The sequence below is a fragment of the Sarcophilus harrisii genome, chromosome 3 (genome assembly GCF_902635505.1).
Source record: "Sarcophilus harrisii chromosome 3, mSarHar1.11, whole genome shotgun sequence".
In the NCBI taxonomy this organism is placed as follows: Eukaryota; Metazoa; Chordata; class Mammalia; order Dasyuromorphia; family Dasyuridae; genus Sarcophilus; species Sarcophilus harrisii.
Window position 1 is genome coordinate 160,265,502 of NC_045428.1, and position 14,775 is coordinate 160,280,276.

General features: G+C 33.4%; 1 protein-coding gene across 1 annotated transcript in view; it reads left to right on the top strand.

Moving 5' to 3' along the window:
• MYO16 (myosin XVI) overlaps positions 1 to 14,775 on the top strand; it is a 713,480-nt gene that overhangs the window by 559,334 nt on the left and 139,371 nt on the right. The gene's annotated exons all lie outside the window — the stretch shown is intronic.

Sequence of the window (14,775 nt, forward strand, 5' to 3'; positions counted from 1 at the left end):
TAATGAGAAAACAAAGAGTAAATTCCTATCAGTGATATTCATGACTTTTATTACCTTGAGGAAATAACTAAACTTCTCTTGCTTTAATTTTCTTCTCTGTAAAAATGAAAGATTGGGCTTGATAAATTCTGACTAATCTTACAATTCAAAACTTATGATTTCAGTATAATATCCAGTACAATCAAAGAAGAAATAAACCTTAACACTGCTAGTTTACTCATCTCTAAAGTAATCTTTATAATACCAATCATTTCTGTTTTGACCAAAATCTCAAGAGTCTTCCCCATCCAGATCCACTTATTTATTTATTTAGATTTTTTTTTTAGACTAGGTGAAAGAGGAGTTTCTTTGCCCAATTGCTATTTAGCCTTAATCACTGAATGAAGGCCTCTGTCAAATTAAGACCTTTAAATTTTGAAGATGTTAGCTTAAAAAAAGTCAAGTTCTCTCCTTGCATTCAGGGCCATCTTCAATCATTCTGATCTATATCTGCTCACTGGACCCAGATGGCTCTGTAGGGAAAAGTGAGGCAGATGACTTTGCAGATCCCTTCTTCACTTCAATCCAATTCACTTGCATGTCATTACATCACCTCTCTGATGTCATGGTCCTCTTCAAGAGGAGGCCTTACCAGTTTGCTGCAAGAATCAAATGGAATATTGTATGTAAAATGCTTTGTCAACCCTAAATCTCTATAGAAACTTGACCCATATTAGAATTATATTCTTCTTGTATAAGGTTAATATACCTCAGAGAGAAAGGGTCTTGAAAGAAATTGCTCTACTACTATCATTCTCTCATACCTAGTGTTTGGGGAATTATTAGATAGGTACATAAAAAATGATTTGGTATGTTTTTTGTATTTGAACAGAAAATCAAGAAGTTTATTATTATAGTTATTAAAAAGAGTTAGTATATTATTATTAATAATAGTGCATACTTTATGGCTTGTAAAATGTTTTAGTTAGGTAGTCCAGTGAACAGGATATTTGTAGCTTGGTGGCACAATTAATAGAGAAGTGGAAACTGAATCAGGAAGACCTGAGTTCAAGTCCTTCCTTTTGCTGCTTGTGAGACTCTGGACAAGTCATTTAACTTCTATCTTACTTTCACTCATCTCTAAAATGGGGAAATAGTGCTCACCTCTCAAGGTTTTTTAATAGTATTTTTTTTTCCAATTACATGTAAAGACAATTTTCAACATTCATTTTCTGAAAGATTTTGAGTTCCAAATTTTTCTCCCTCCTTTTCTTTCCTCCCTCTTCCCCAAGGCAATCAGATGAAAGCAATCAGATGAAAGTTGTATAAGCAGTCATGTAAGACATATTTCCATATTAGTTATGTTGTGAAAGAAGAAACATAAGAAAAGGGAAAAAAATAGGAAAAACAACAAAGCAAAAAAACCAAAAAAAGTGAAAATTGTATGCTTTGATCTGTATTTAGACACTATCAGTTCTTTCTCTGGATGTAGAAAGCATTTGGAATCATGAATCTTTTAGAATTATCTTAGTTCGTTATAATGCTGAGAAGAGCTAAGTCAATCATAGTTGTTTGAATATTCTCCTAATTCTGCTCACTTCACTTACCATCAGTTCATATATGTCTTTGGAGGTTTTTCTGAAATCCACCTGCTCCTTATGTCTTATAGCACAATAGTATTCCAGTACATTCATATACCTCAACTTATTCAGCCATTCCCCCAACTAATGGACATCTTCTAAATTCTTTGCCACCACAAAAAGAGGTGCAAATATTTTTTTTTACCTAGGTGTTTCCCCCTTTTATGATGTTTTCCCCAGGGTTCTTTTGAGAAAAAACTTTTCTTTTGAAATAAATATTTGTAAAGTCATTGATTAAAACCTTAAAGCAAAACATTTCACTTTTTAAAAAGTAATGCCAAGTAAATGGGGGGGGAAATAATAGAAAAGATGGCAGTCGTCAAAATAAGAAAGAATTTAAAATATAAGTAATAATAAAATGGCAACTCAATATATGGAGAAATGAAATGATATTTGACAGAAGTGATGTTCATAATTTCAGTCATTAAAGGCAAATCAGATTATTTTCAGGAAAGCAAGATTTTTTTCCTGAAATTTATAGCGTGCAAAAGATTTTAATTTGGAGGGTTGGTATAGTTAGGAGAAGCACAAGTGAAAGCTAATTGATGAGGCAGAAAAAGAGGTCAGTGTTTGAGAAGTGAACTGAACATATGGCTCAGGATTGCTGCAGAAAAAGCTGAAGGAGTCTTTGGATATAGACAAAAAATAAAGGAGAAATGAGATTGATAGTAACACACTAATCTCTCTGTGACACAGAAGCAAGAACCTAGATTTTTGAGCACAAATGAGTAATAGTTTAATTGTCTATGCCACCTAATCCTTTTTTTTTGTTATCTTTTTTTGATCATGGAATTTGAACCTTAAATAACAGTCTGAGGGAGGAAGCTCACACAATCAGTAGTTGTCATGGATGCACAGCCCTACCAGAGGAATGTATAAAAAAGGAAAGTCAAAAGGAGGAATTACTAACATAGGGTGATGTCAGCTAACAAAGCTGGGGTGGGATGGGGAGTGGAGGAAGAGGATGTCAAAGCTATGAACAGAATCACAATCAGTGACATAAGATGTGGGATTCTAATAAAGAGCCTTTTTAGCCAACTCAGGAGCCAGCAATAATTCTTTCAACTGAATCATTGCTAGAATAAAAAGAAGTCATTTAAGAGGAGCCCGTGAATAAGTTAAAACTGAGACCGCCTCCTTGCTACTTCCTTCCACACTCTCACCCTTCAAACACCCATTCCCAGGCAAGAGAGTACTAGCAGAGAGGTGTAGTTTTTAACCAACACAAATGAAGTTCAAAACTCAGAAGTCATGTAAACCTGAAATAACCATTCTACTGAGGAAGTGTCAGGCAATGTACTTAATGCCTGATCAGTTATAAAGTCATTCTGAAACCCACCTGTATAGAACAGAAATCATAGCCAGAGTGAAACTGTTTGATGCAATGGTGTGCTATGGGGGGCGGAAATCATTACCATTCTATGTCTCTGCAAGTGGCTCAGTTACCTGGAATTACATTTGATGCTATCATTAAATCCAAGTTGGAATCAAAATCAAAATAAGACATGGAAAAATCCTGATTTTTTTTTTCTGATTTGTACTTCTAATTTTCTGGCTAATGTCATTCTTAGTATTGCAAGGCATGAAAATCCAAATCCAGAACTCATTTTCTAGGCACAATTTTTTAATTTAGAAAGAAGGTTCTCCCAAATACAGTGACAGATGTGTGTCAGATGAATAGCTAGCTAGATTTACTCTATGATTCCAGAACTATAAGTTCTTCAAGTGTGGCTTATTAGGAAAAGATGAATATTCACCATTTCTCCTTAATTCCTAATTTAGCAGGAATTTGTTTCTCTGACTTTTGAGAGGAATTCTTAGGGATGACTGAAAGTAGGTGTGAATGTGGGGAGGGGGTCGGTTAGAGGGATTGATCTAAAATTGCATAATATTCCATAGTTAGCCAGGACAATGAGCAAGCTTGACAAACTCACTCATGTTAGCTATTATTTGGTATAGATTGGAAGACTTAAGACTGTGAGTTAAACCACCAATATCTTGATTCAAAGCCCTCTGCCACCTTCCATGGACACTGATCTTATTGTTACTCCTTACATACAAGAATCCATCTACTGCTACTATGCCTTTTTATGCTCCTTGCCTGAAATGCTCTTTCTCCTCAGCAATACTTTTTAGTTATCTTGATTTCCTTTAAGTTTCATTTCAAAGCCCACATTCTGTTGGGATTTTCCCTGGTTCCTTCTCATTCTAGTGAGCTCTCTTCTGAATGATATGTCTTCCATGCACCACTTTATATATTGTTTCCTCCACTTGAATGTGAGTTCCTTGAGAGCAAATACAATGTTTTTTCATTTCTTTGTATTTTCAGTGCTTAGCAAAATGCCTGAAAGATAAGAAGTATGAACAATTAATTTGATTTATTGAAAAGCCTTTTCCCCCTTGCTTGACTGCAAATCTCTACCTTAAATGGATAAAAGAATTTGAATTCCACAAATCTTACTCACTTTCTTAAAGATACTCAAGCCTAAGATTTTTATTTATTTATTTTTATTAAAGCTTTTTATTTACAAAACATATGCATAGATAATTTTTCAACATTGACCCTTGGAAAACCTTGTGTTCCAAATTTTCCCCTCCTTCCCATAACCTCCTCCTTTAGATGGCAGGCAGTCCAATACATGTTAAATATGTTAAAATATATGTTAAATCCAATATGTGTATACATATTTATACAGTTATCTTGTTGCACAAGAAAAATCAGATCAAGAAGGAAGAAAAAGAAAAACTGAGAAAGAAAACAAAATGCAAGCAAACAACAATAGACAGAGTGAGAATATTATGTGGTCCACATTCAGTTCCTATGGTCCTCTCTCTGGGTGTAGATGGCTTTCTTCGTCACTGAACAAGTGGAACTGGTTTGAATCATCTCATTATTAAAGAGAGCCACATCCATTAGTAGAAACACTGCTGTATCAAAGTCTATGTATAGTTTGATAACTTTCTGAGCATAGTTCCAAATCATTTTTCAGAATGGTTGGATCCATTCACAATTCCACCAACAATGTATCAGTGTCCCAGTTTTCCCACATCCCCTCCAGAATTCATCATTATCTTTTCCTGTCAACTTAATCTGACAGATATGTAGTGGTATCTCAGAGTTGTCTTAATTTGCATTTCTCTGATCAATAGTGATTTGGAGCACCTTTTCATATGACTACAAATAATTTCAATTTCTTCATCTGAAAATTATCTGTTCATATCCTTTGACCATTTAACAATTGAGAATGACTCAAATTCTTATAAATTTGAGTCAATTCTCTATATATTTTAGAATTGAGAAATGAGAACCTCTGAATGTAAAAATGTTTTCCCAGTTTATTGCTTCCCTTCTAATCTTGTCTGCATTAGTTTTGTTTGTACAAAAACTTTTTAACTTAATATAGTCAAAATTATCTATTTTGTGCTCAATAATGATCTCTAGTTCTTCTTTGGTCACAAATTCCTTCCTCCTTCACAAATCTGAGAGGTAAACTATCCTATATTCTTCTAATTTGTTTATAATCTCATTCTTTATGTCTAGATCATGAATCCATTTCGACCTTCTCTTGGTATATGGTATTAAGTGTGGGTCAATGCCTAGTTTCTGCCAAACAAGTTTCCAATTTTCCCAACAGTTTTTGTCAAATAGTGAATTCTGATCCCAAAAGCTGGGGTCTTTGGGTTTGTCAAATACTAGATTACTACAGTCACTGACTATTTTGTTCTGTGACTCTAACCTATTACACTGATCAACTGCTCGATTTCTTAGCCAGTACCAAATGATTTTGATGACCGCTACGTTATAATAGTTTTAGATCTGGTACAGCTAGGCCACCTTCATTTACTTTGCTTTTCATTAATTCCCTTGAAATTTTTGACCGTTTATTCCTCCAGATGAATTTTGTTGTTATTTTTTCTAGGTCAGTAAAATAGTTTTTTGGGAGTTTCACTCCTAAGATTATTGCTGAGACCAAGTTTCTTACAACTGTGAGAGAGAAGTGTGACATCCTTATTTTTCAGCAGTGTTTTAGTATCGTGTCTCATTCATTATTCAGCTTCCTCTGGACTTCATTAGAGTCTTTGGTTTGAGGTTACACTGAATAACTCCTTATTATCTGTTCTACATGCTTTCTAATTTTACCTCCATGACTTAACATTTACTTCATTAAAAGTTAACATATGGATGGTTCTATTAAAAAGAAAAAAATCAATATATTTTAAGTTAACATATGGGATCATAGAATCCTTCAATTCTAAATTATTTTCATTGCACTCACTCTGGTCAAGTTCTGTTTTCGTTTCTGATTTTAAGTCTATAATTTTTTTGAAAGATAAGAAAAGTAACTCCTTTCCTTTATAAACTAATCCCACTTAGAACTAATCATCTGAACTACTGGTATAAGACCTGTTAGCTGTTATGTCCTTCATAAGATAGAAGTTGATTAAGTCAAATCACTTACCCACTTAATACAAATGTCAAGATGCTACCTTCACCTAGATACTTTTATTAGTTGATAATATTTCTCTATTTAGTCACACAGTCATAGGTTTTAGACTAAATGCAAAAAAAAATGCCCTTGTTAAATTTAGATGCCTCTGAAAACTATTGGATGAATTGTTTTATTTAATATTTAATAATTAATAGGAATTGTTCATATGAGTTGAAGAAATTTAGTTATTCCTTGTAGATCATTTACAAACTTACAGACTAATTTAGAATCCAGGGTTTTAGGAATTTGCTGACATACAGGCAGCCTCTATCCATACCATTGAGAAGAAATTGCTGGCAGATAGTGGGAGGAAGTGAGCCACATATCATTAATGGCTTCATTCTCTCTTCCCCCATATCCTCCATCTTCTTCTCCAGAGTAACCTTTAAAGGGTCTGGAGTATATTGAATTTCCTTACAGAATCCTACAAACTTTTCCAGGACAACTGACAACAGTATATGCATGGAGAGGAAAGGACAGAGTAGATATTTTCTCCTTTAGGACTTTTCTGCTTTCTCCATTATGTCTATATTTGCTACTTCCCTTACCCCATTTTCATTTTCATTAAATTTGAAGTTCCTTGAGAATGAGAACTGTTTTTCTTTTCTTCTGTTTGTATCCCTAACTTAGTACAATGTCTAGTGCATAATACATACTTGACAAATGTTTATTCACTAACAGATAAATCTACTGCTTTTCAAGCAGAAAAATTACACTTTACCTGGGGCCTCATCTCAAGGATTATAGCTAGAGGATTTCCAGGATTTAAAACTTATATTCCTTGCCAATTATACTTTAGACTTGAGTTTTCTTAGTCCTCTATTCTGTATATACTTGCAAGAGACTATGTCAAAAATATTTCTGAAGTTGTTGACCTTCTTTTCATATGATTTTCATTTAATATTCCCAAGTCATTCAACTATGATTAGCTCTTTGAAAGTGTTAATTATTGTGATGTTATAATAAGGTTAAAAATCATTACCTTCAGGGCTACCTTTCCATTTTGGTAGGATATATGGAAGTGTCTTGGGGAGCCAACCTACTAGAGTAAGTAGGTGTTAGTATAGTCAACCTAGAGCAAGTATTACAACTTGAGTAAATATCTACATTTAGATCAAATTATTTTGTGCCTATTGTTGCATTCTATATACAGAACACACTTGAAGATTAATATTAGAGTCTCTATATTTAATCACTGACTCCATAAAAGATTATAATATCATGAAAGAAAAATCTAGGTCTAGCAAGTACAAGTTTTGAGTTCATGTGAGCAATGTGAATTTGAGTCAATTACTAGAATCTAAGTCTCTGTGTTCTAAAGTACAAAATGAGGGAGTTGGAGAAGGTGGTTCCTAAGGTTCATTCCAGCCCTAAATCTTCTATTCCTTTTACATATGTCTTTCCTAAAAAATGTATTTTCCTTTTCCTCATCCTCCCAAGAAAAGAGCATTTTTATTAGTGCTTAATAATTTTAGATATTCCTGTACATTGGTTTCAGGGATCATTTAAGTAAAAGAATAAATGGTAAAGATACTCTCACTATTGAACTGAAATACTTGGGGTAAATTTTTTTTTTATAAATCTTTTTATTTTCAAAACATATGCATTGTTTTCAACATTCACCCTTGAAAAACCTTGTGTTCCATATTTTTTCTTCCTCTCTTCTTCCCATTTCCTCCTCTAAAGGGCAAGTAATCCAATATTTGTTAAACATGTGCAATTCTTCTATACACATTTCCCCAATTACCATGCTTCACAAGAAACATCAGATCAAAAATGGGGGAAATGACAAAGAAAGCAAAATGCAAACAACAAAAAGTGAAAAATACTATGTTATGATCCACACTCAGTTCCCACAGTCCTCACTCTGGATACAGATGGCCCTCTCCATCACAATTCAGGCCCATTGGAACTGGCTAGAATCATTTCATTGTTGAAAAAAACCACTTGCATCAGAATTAATCATAATATAATCTACTTATTGCTGTGCACATTGTTCTCTTGGTTCTCCTCACTCCCCTTAGGATCAGTTCACATAAGTCTCTCCAGGCCTTTCTGAAATCGTCCTGCTGATTGTTTCTTATAGAATAATAATATTCCATAATATTCATATACCATAATTTATTCAGTCATTCTCTAACTGATGGACATTCATTCAGTTTCCAGTTCCTTGCTACTACAAAAAGGGCTGACACAAACATTTTTGCACATGTGGGTTCTTTTCCTTTTTTTACAATCTCTTTGGGATATAGACCCAATACAGACACTGCTGGATCAAAGGGTATGCACAGTTTGATAGATCTTTGGGCATAGTTCCATATTACTCTCCAGAATGGTTGGATCAGTTCACAATTCCATCAAAAATGCATTAGTGTCACACTTTTACATTCTCTCCAACATTCATCATTATCTTCTCATACTATCTTAGCCAGTCTTAGAGTTGTGTGGTGTTACCTCAGAATTGTCTTAATTTGCTTTTTTCTTATAGTGACAGAGTATTTTTTCATGTGACCAGAAATGGTTTTAACTTCTTTTTCTGAAAATTGTTCATATTTTTGACCGTTTATCAATTGGAGAATGGCTTATATTCTTATAAATTTGAGTCAATTCTCTATATAGTTTAGAAATGAGACCTTTATCAGAATCCTTGGCTATAAATTTTTCCCCAAGTCTATTGCTTTTGGAGTATATTTTGTATAGTTTTGCTAGCACTTTTAAAGTGAATTTTTAGTGAATAAAAATTTACTTTGAAAAGTTATTTAATTAATAAATATAATTGATTTAAGGAAAAATTTCTCCTAAAAGAAATGGGCTTTGGGAAAAAGTAAGTAGGTTCCCCATTAGGTCAAGGAAAGGTTGAATGGTTACTTTTAAGGCAAGTTACTAAGGAGATTCAAGTTGGAGGCAATGAACTTTTAATCCAAAAAACATTTTAAAATATTTGTATGTGTAGCAGCCCTTTTTGTAATAGCAAGGAACTGGAAACTGAATGGATGACCATCAATTGGAAAATACCTGACTAAATTATGGCATATGAATATTATGGAATATTAGTGTTCTAATAAAATAAAAAATAAATTTAAAAAATGTATTTACTTATGTATACAATGTGCTCCAATGTATATAATGTTCACAGAATATATGTTCTATAAGAACAGGAACTTTTAGTTTCTGACTCTATCTCCAGAAGAAAGCACAGTGGATCATATTAGTGAAAGTTAAATTTTAATAATTATTTGTTGAAAGTTCTGTGCTAGAAAAGTATGGTCAAGGAGAGATCTAGGATAGAGAAGCCCATGACAGAGCCACTCTCAGTGGGATGGTCTTCATTCAATAGTATGACAGAAACATGCAATGTATCATGCTCAGTTTCCAAATCTATTTTTATTTTCAAAATACATGCAAAGATAGTTTTCAACATTCATCCTTGAAAAATCTTGTATTCCAAATCTATTTTCTTCCCTTCTCATCTCTCTCCTACCTTGGATAGCAAGTAATCCAATAGGTTAAACATTTACAATTTTTTCTAAACATATCTTCATATTTATCATTCTAAAAAATAAAAATCAGATTTAAATGGGAAAAATGAGAAAGAAAAAAAGAAGCAAGCAACAAAAACAACAAAAAGGTGAAAATATTATGTTGTGATCCACATTCAATATCTATAGTCCTCTCTCTGGATGCAGATGGCTCTCTTCATCACAAATTTATTGGATTTGGCCTGAATCATCTCACTGTTGAAAAGAATGAAGTTCAGCACAGCTGGTCACCACATGATCTCATTGTGGCTGTTCACAGTATTCTTCTAGTTCTGTTCACTTCACTTAGCATCAGTTCATATAATTCTCTGCAGATCTTTCTGAAGTCATCCTGCTGATCATTTTTTTCCTTTTTTCTTTTTTCTTTTTAATAGCTTTTTATTTACAAGTTATATGCATGGGTAATTTTACAGCATTGACAAAATTTTCCCCTCCCCACCCCCTCTTCTAGATGGCAGGATGACCAATACATGTTAAATATACTAAAGTATAAATTGAATACAAAATAAGTATACATGACCAAACCATTATTTTGCTGACCAAAAAGAATCGAACTCTGAAATATTGTACAATTAGCCTGTGAAGGAAATCCAAAATGCATGCAGGCAAAAATATAGGGATTGGGAATTCAGTGTAATGGTTCTTAGTCATGTCCAGAATTCTTTAGCTGGGTATAACTGGTTCAGTTCATTACTGCTCTATTGGAACTTCTTTGGTTCATTTCATTGCCAAAGATGGCCAGGTCCATCAGAATTGATCATCATATAGTATTGTTGTTGAAATATATAATGATTTTCTGGCCCTGCTCATTTCACTCATGCTGATCATTTTTTATGGAACATTAATATTCTCTTACATTTATATACCGTAACTTATCCAGCTATTCCCCAACAAATGAAGATCCACTCAATTTTCTTCCTTGCCACTACAAAAAGGGCTTCTATAAAAATTTTTGCACATGTTGGTCCTTTTTCCTTTTTTATGATCTTTTTTAGGATACAGACCCATAGAGACACTGCTGTATCAAAGGGCTGCTTGGTAGTTTGATATCATAGTTTGATAGCCCTTTGGGCATAGTTCCAAATTGCTCTTCAGAATGATTGAATCAATTCACAACTCCACTGACAATGTATTAGTGTCCCAGTTTTCCCACCTCCCATCCAACATTTATCATTATTTTTTCTATCATTTTAGCCAATCTGAGATTTGTGTGGTACCTCAGAGTTGTCTTAATTGGATGCGATGAATTTTAAGGATACTTTTTTACATTGTACTTGTTCTTATTTGACACATGAAGATGAGCAAAGATGAAAAATTAAGGGACTCACAGTAATGAGAAGATACATCTTGTATAGAACCCAAGAAATACAAATTCCAGTTCTTTCTCCATATTTGGAGTTGTCAGAACAAGGCTTGAACTCTGGTTCTACCATATTTGACAATGGCCATATTACACCATCTTTTGGGGTTTCAGTTTCTCCATCTGTAAAATTATGAGTTAGACAAATAAAACCTTTATTAAGCTTTATTCAGGCACTGTACTAAACATCAGAAGTACAAATAAAAGGAAAAAGTCAGGGGACTTCAAAGAGCATACATTTTAGTAGAAAAAGACATCTTGTCTCTACATGAGTTGAAACTGTCATGGGTTCTTCTTTAATGGAAATTCATGGAGAAACTCATCAATGAGAACAGGAGACACTAAAGGTAGAAACATTACCAAAGAGACATGTTAACTGGCAGTTATTTGGAATAGGTGATGCCTGGGATATTTTAAAGAGCAAATCATGAATGAATGAATAAAGCTCATTTTCATAGTGCTTTAATAAGAAAAATCATTTAAATTTTTCAATTTTTCAACCTTTCCTTATGATATTTTTGGAATTGATTTTCATATGTATATATTGACATAGAGAAAAAATATACTTCTGATTTATATGGGGGCCAAATGAACATATGTGTTTGCTAAAAAATCTGAAAACTATGTTGAATGATTGCAACACCAAAACTATGTTGAATTATTTTAACACTATGAGGGGCTTGCCATGAAAACTGTTATAACACACTGTATGTTCCATATCCCAAACCTTAACTTTGCGCAACAACCTTTAATTCTCTTCCATGTGACCTATGTTGGGAATACAAAATAAAATATCTACTTCTAATCTAAGACTCAGAAGCACCTTGTAACAGATATAAAAAATCAAAAAGAATCTTTTTGTGTACTGTAAGAAGTGTAACATTTGGAGATAGTGAATAATTTTTGTCAAAAGCTAATGCTCCAGGAGGATTTATACTTTAAAAGGGGCAAAGAGGAAAAATGCTAATCAATTTTATTTTATTTTTCACTTGTGTCGTTCTTGGAGCAAGATTCATATATTTTTTTCTTAACATGTGAGTGCTTTGTCTTGATTTATGTAACTGAGACTAAGTAACCCATATGACAGTAACACAATAGAATGAAAAACAAACCTGAAAATGAAAAAAGAACTAAATTCTAGGTTGCTGCCAGTACTGCAGATACAGGATTAAGTCACTAATACAATGCCTGTTTATATTTGGACCAATTCAAGATATCTTGAATATGACCTAGTTAAACCACTAACAAATATTTAATTGAGCAACAGAACCTTCAAAAAAGACAGTATGAAACAATTTTTCCAGCTTAAGACAACTTAGAAAAACTTCAGAAAAGGTTGATTTCACTTGAAGAATGCAGGCCAGTGCAGATGTGATTCCAGCAAACCAGTGGGAGATTCTTAGCCACAGCACAAATCAGTAACCAAGGATCCTCAAACTCAACTCAGTAGGTTTGTGACACTACAGACCAGTTGTAAATCCTAGAGCCCCAGCACAGAAGGAAAATTGTCAGCCCCAGAACCCTCCTCCAACAAGTGTGACTGGGCCAAGCCACCCCAGTGCAGTGGGCAAGCAAACAACACTTGAGGGTCCAGCATCAGAAATTCAGTGACCAGACTACTATCCTTCAGCACAAAAATTTTTGAAGAATACCCCTTTTGTACCAGGAGCAGAGTTCAACTTTGAAAAATGAGAAAAACAAAGCAAAACAAAACAAAAAGATCCCCGATCACAGAAAGCTATTATGGTGACAAGAAAGACAGAAAAAAGACAAATTCAGAAGAGGACAACAATGTCAAAATGCATCCAAGTGAAGCCACAGAGAAGAATGTGATTTTAGATATCAAATAAGAGAAAGAAGAAAAAGTGGGAAAATAAATTAGACTTATGCAGGAGCATCATGGGGATAAGAATCAACTTGGAAGCATGAAATTGAAAAAAACAAATCCTTAAAAAGATAGGATTGTCCCACATGGAAAAAGAAAAATTCACTGAAGAAAACAAGTCCTTTAAAAGTAGAATTGGCTATATAGAAAAGGAGGTACAAAAGCTAAGTGGAGAAAATAATTCCTTAAAAATTAGAATTGGATAAGTGGAAGCTAATGACTTTAAGAAACATCTAGAATCAATCCAAATTAAAAGAATATGAAAATAGAAGAAAATATAAAATATCTCATTAAAAAAACAACTGTCCTGGAGAATCGATCCAGGAGAAATAATTTAAGAATTATTTAGACAACCTGAAATCAATGAACAACAACAGCAAAAGGCCTGGTCATCTTTCAAGAAATTATGAAGAAAAACTCCTGGTATCCTAGAACCAAAGGGCAAAATAGTTACTGAAAGAATACATCAATGACCTCCTGAAGGAGATCCCCACAAATGAAAACTCCAAGTAATATTGTAGCTAAATTGAAGAATTATAAGCTCAAGGAGAAAATACTACAAGCAGTTAGGGAAAAAAAGGATAATTCAGATATCAAGGAGCCACAGTCATGATTACAGAGACCTTAATAGCTTCTACAGTCAGAGAGCTTGGAATATGACACTCTCAAGGGAAAGGAATTTGGATTTCAACCAAGAACTAAGTACTCAGCAAAAGGAAAAGTGGATATTCAATGAAATAGGTAACTTTCAAGTTTTCCTGATGAAAAGACCAGACCTGAACAGAAAATTTTATTTTCAAATACGAGAATTCAAGAGAAGTATAAAAAGGATAAAACGTAAAGGCGAAAAAAAAACACATGTTCAATAATAACAAATGTTTTACTTCTTTACATTGTAAGATAGTACTTTAATTCTTGAGAACAGCTCCTCTTCTGAGATAGTCAGAGGGAGTATATATAGATAGAGGGTGTGGATGTAAATTGAGTTAATTGATGTGATTATATTTAAAAATAAGGGTTAAAAAAGAATTGAACTAGGAGAAGAGGAAAGGGAAAGGCAGAATAACATGAAGAGTTACAAAAGATATATTACAAGTGAAAGAAAGAAGAAATTGAAAATGGGCATTGTTTGACCCTTACTTTCATCAAATTTATCTCAAAGGGGAAATAACATACACACTCATTTGGGTATATTCTTACCCAATAGGGAGTAGAAAGGAAAATGTGAAAAAAAAAGTGAAGGAGAGTACTAATAAAATACAGGGCAGAATTAGGAGGGGGAAAAGAAAAAAAAAAAGGAAAGAGGGAGACTGATAGAAAGGAGGACAGAAGTAGGAGGGGAGAGAAAAAATGGAGACTGACAGAAAGGAGGACAGATTGAGGGGGTGGAGATCAGAAACAAAATACTGGTAAGGAGGGATGAGATAAAAGGAGAAAAGGTAAAGGGAAATACACAGTAATAATAACTGTTAATGTAAATTAGATAAACTTTCCCATAAAACAGAAGTGAATAGGAGAATAGATTAAAAACCAAAATTTTGCAATATGTTGTTTACAATAAACACACTTGAGGCAGAAAGATTCACACAGAGAAAAGGTAAGAGGATGGAGCAGAATATATTATGCTTCAGCTTCAGTAAAAAAAACAAAAAAGAAAGAAAGAAAAGAAAAGAGGGGTAGTAATCCTGCTCTCAGACAAATCAAAATCAAATTCAAAGAAAAAGGAAGCAAATAATCTCTTGCTAAAAAGTACCATAGACAATGGATTAATATCAATACTAAACATATATAAACCAAATGGTATAGCATACAAATTCTTAGAGGAAAAATTAAGAAAGTTGCAGGAAGATTTAGACAACAAAACTGTAATATGAGGGGACCT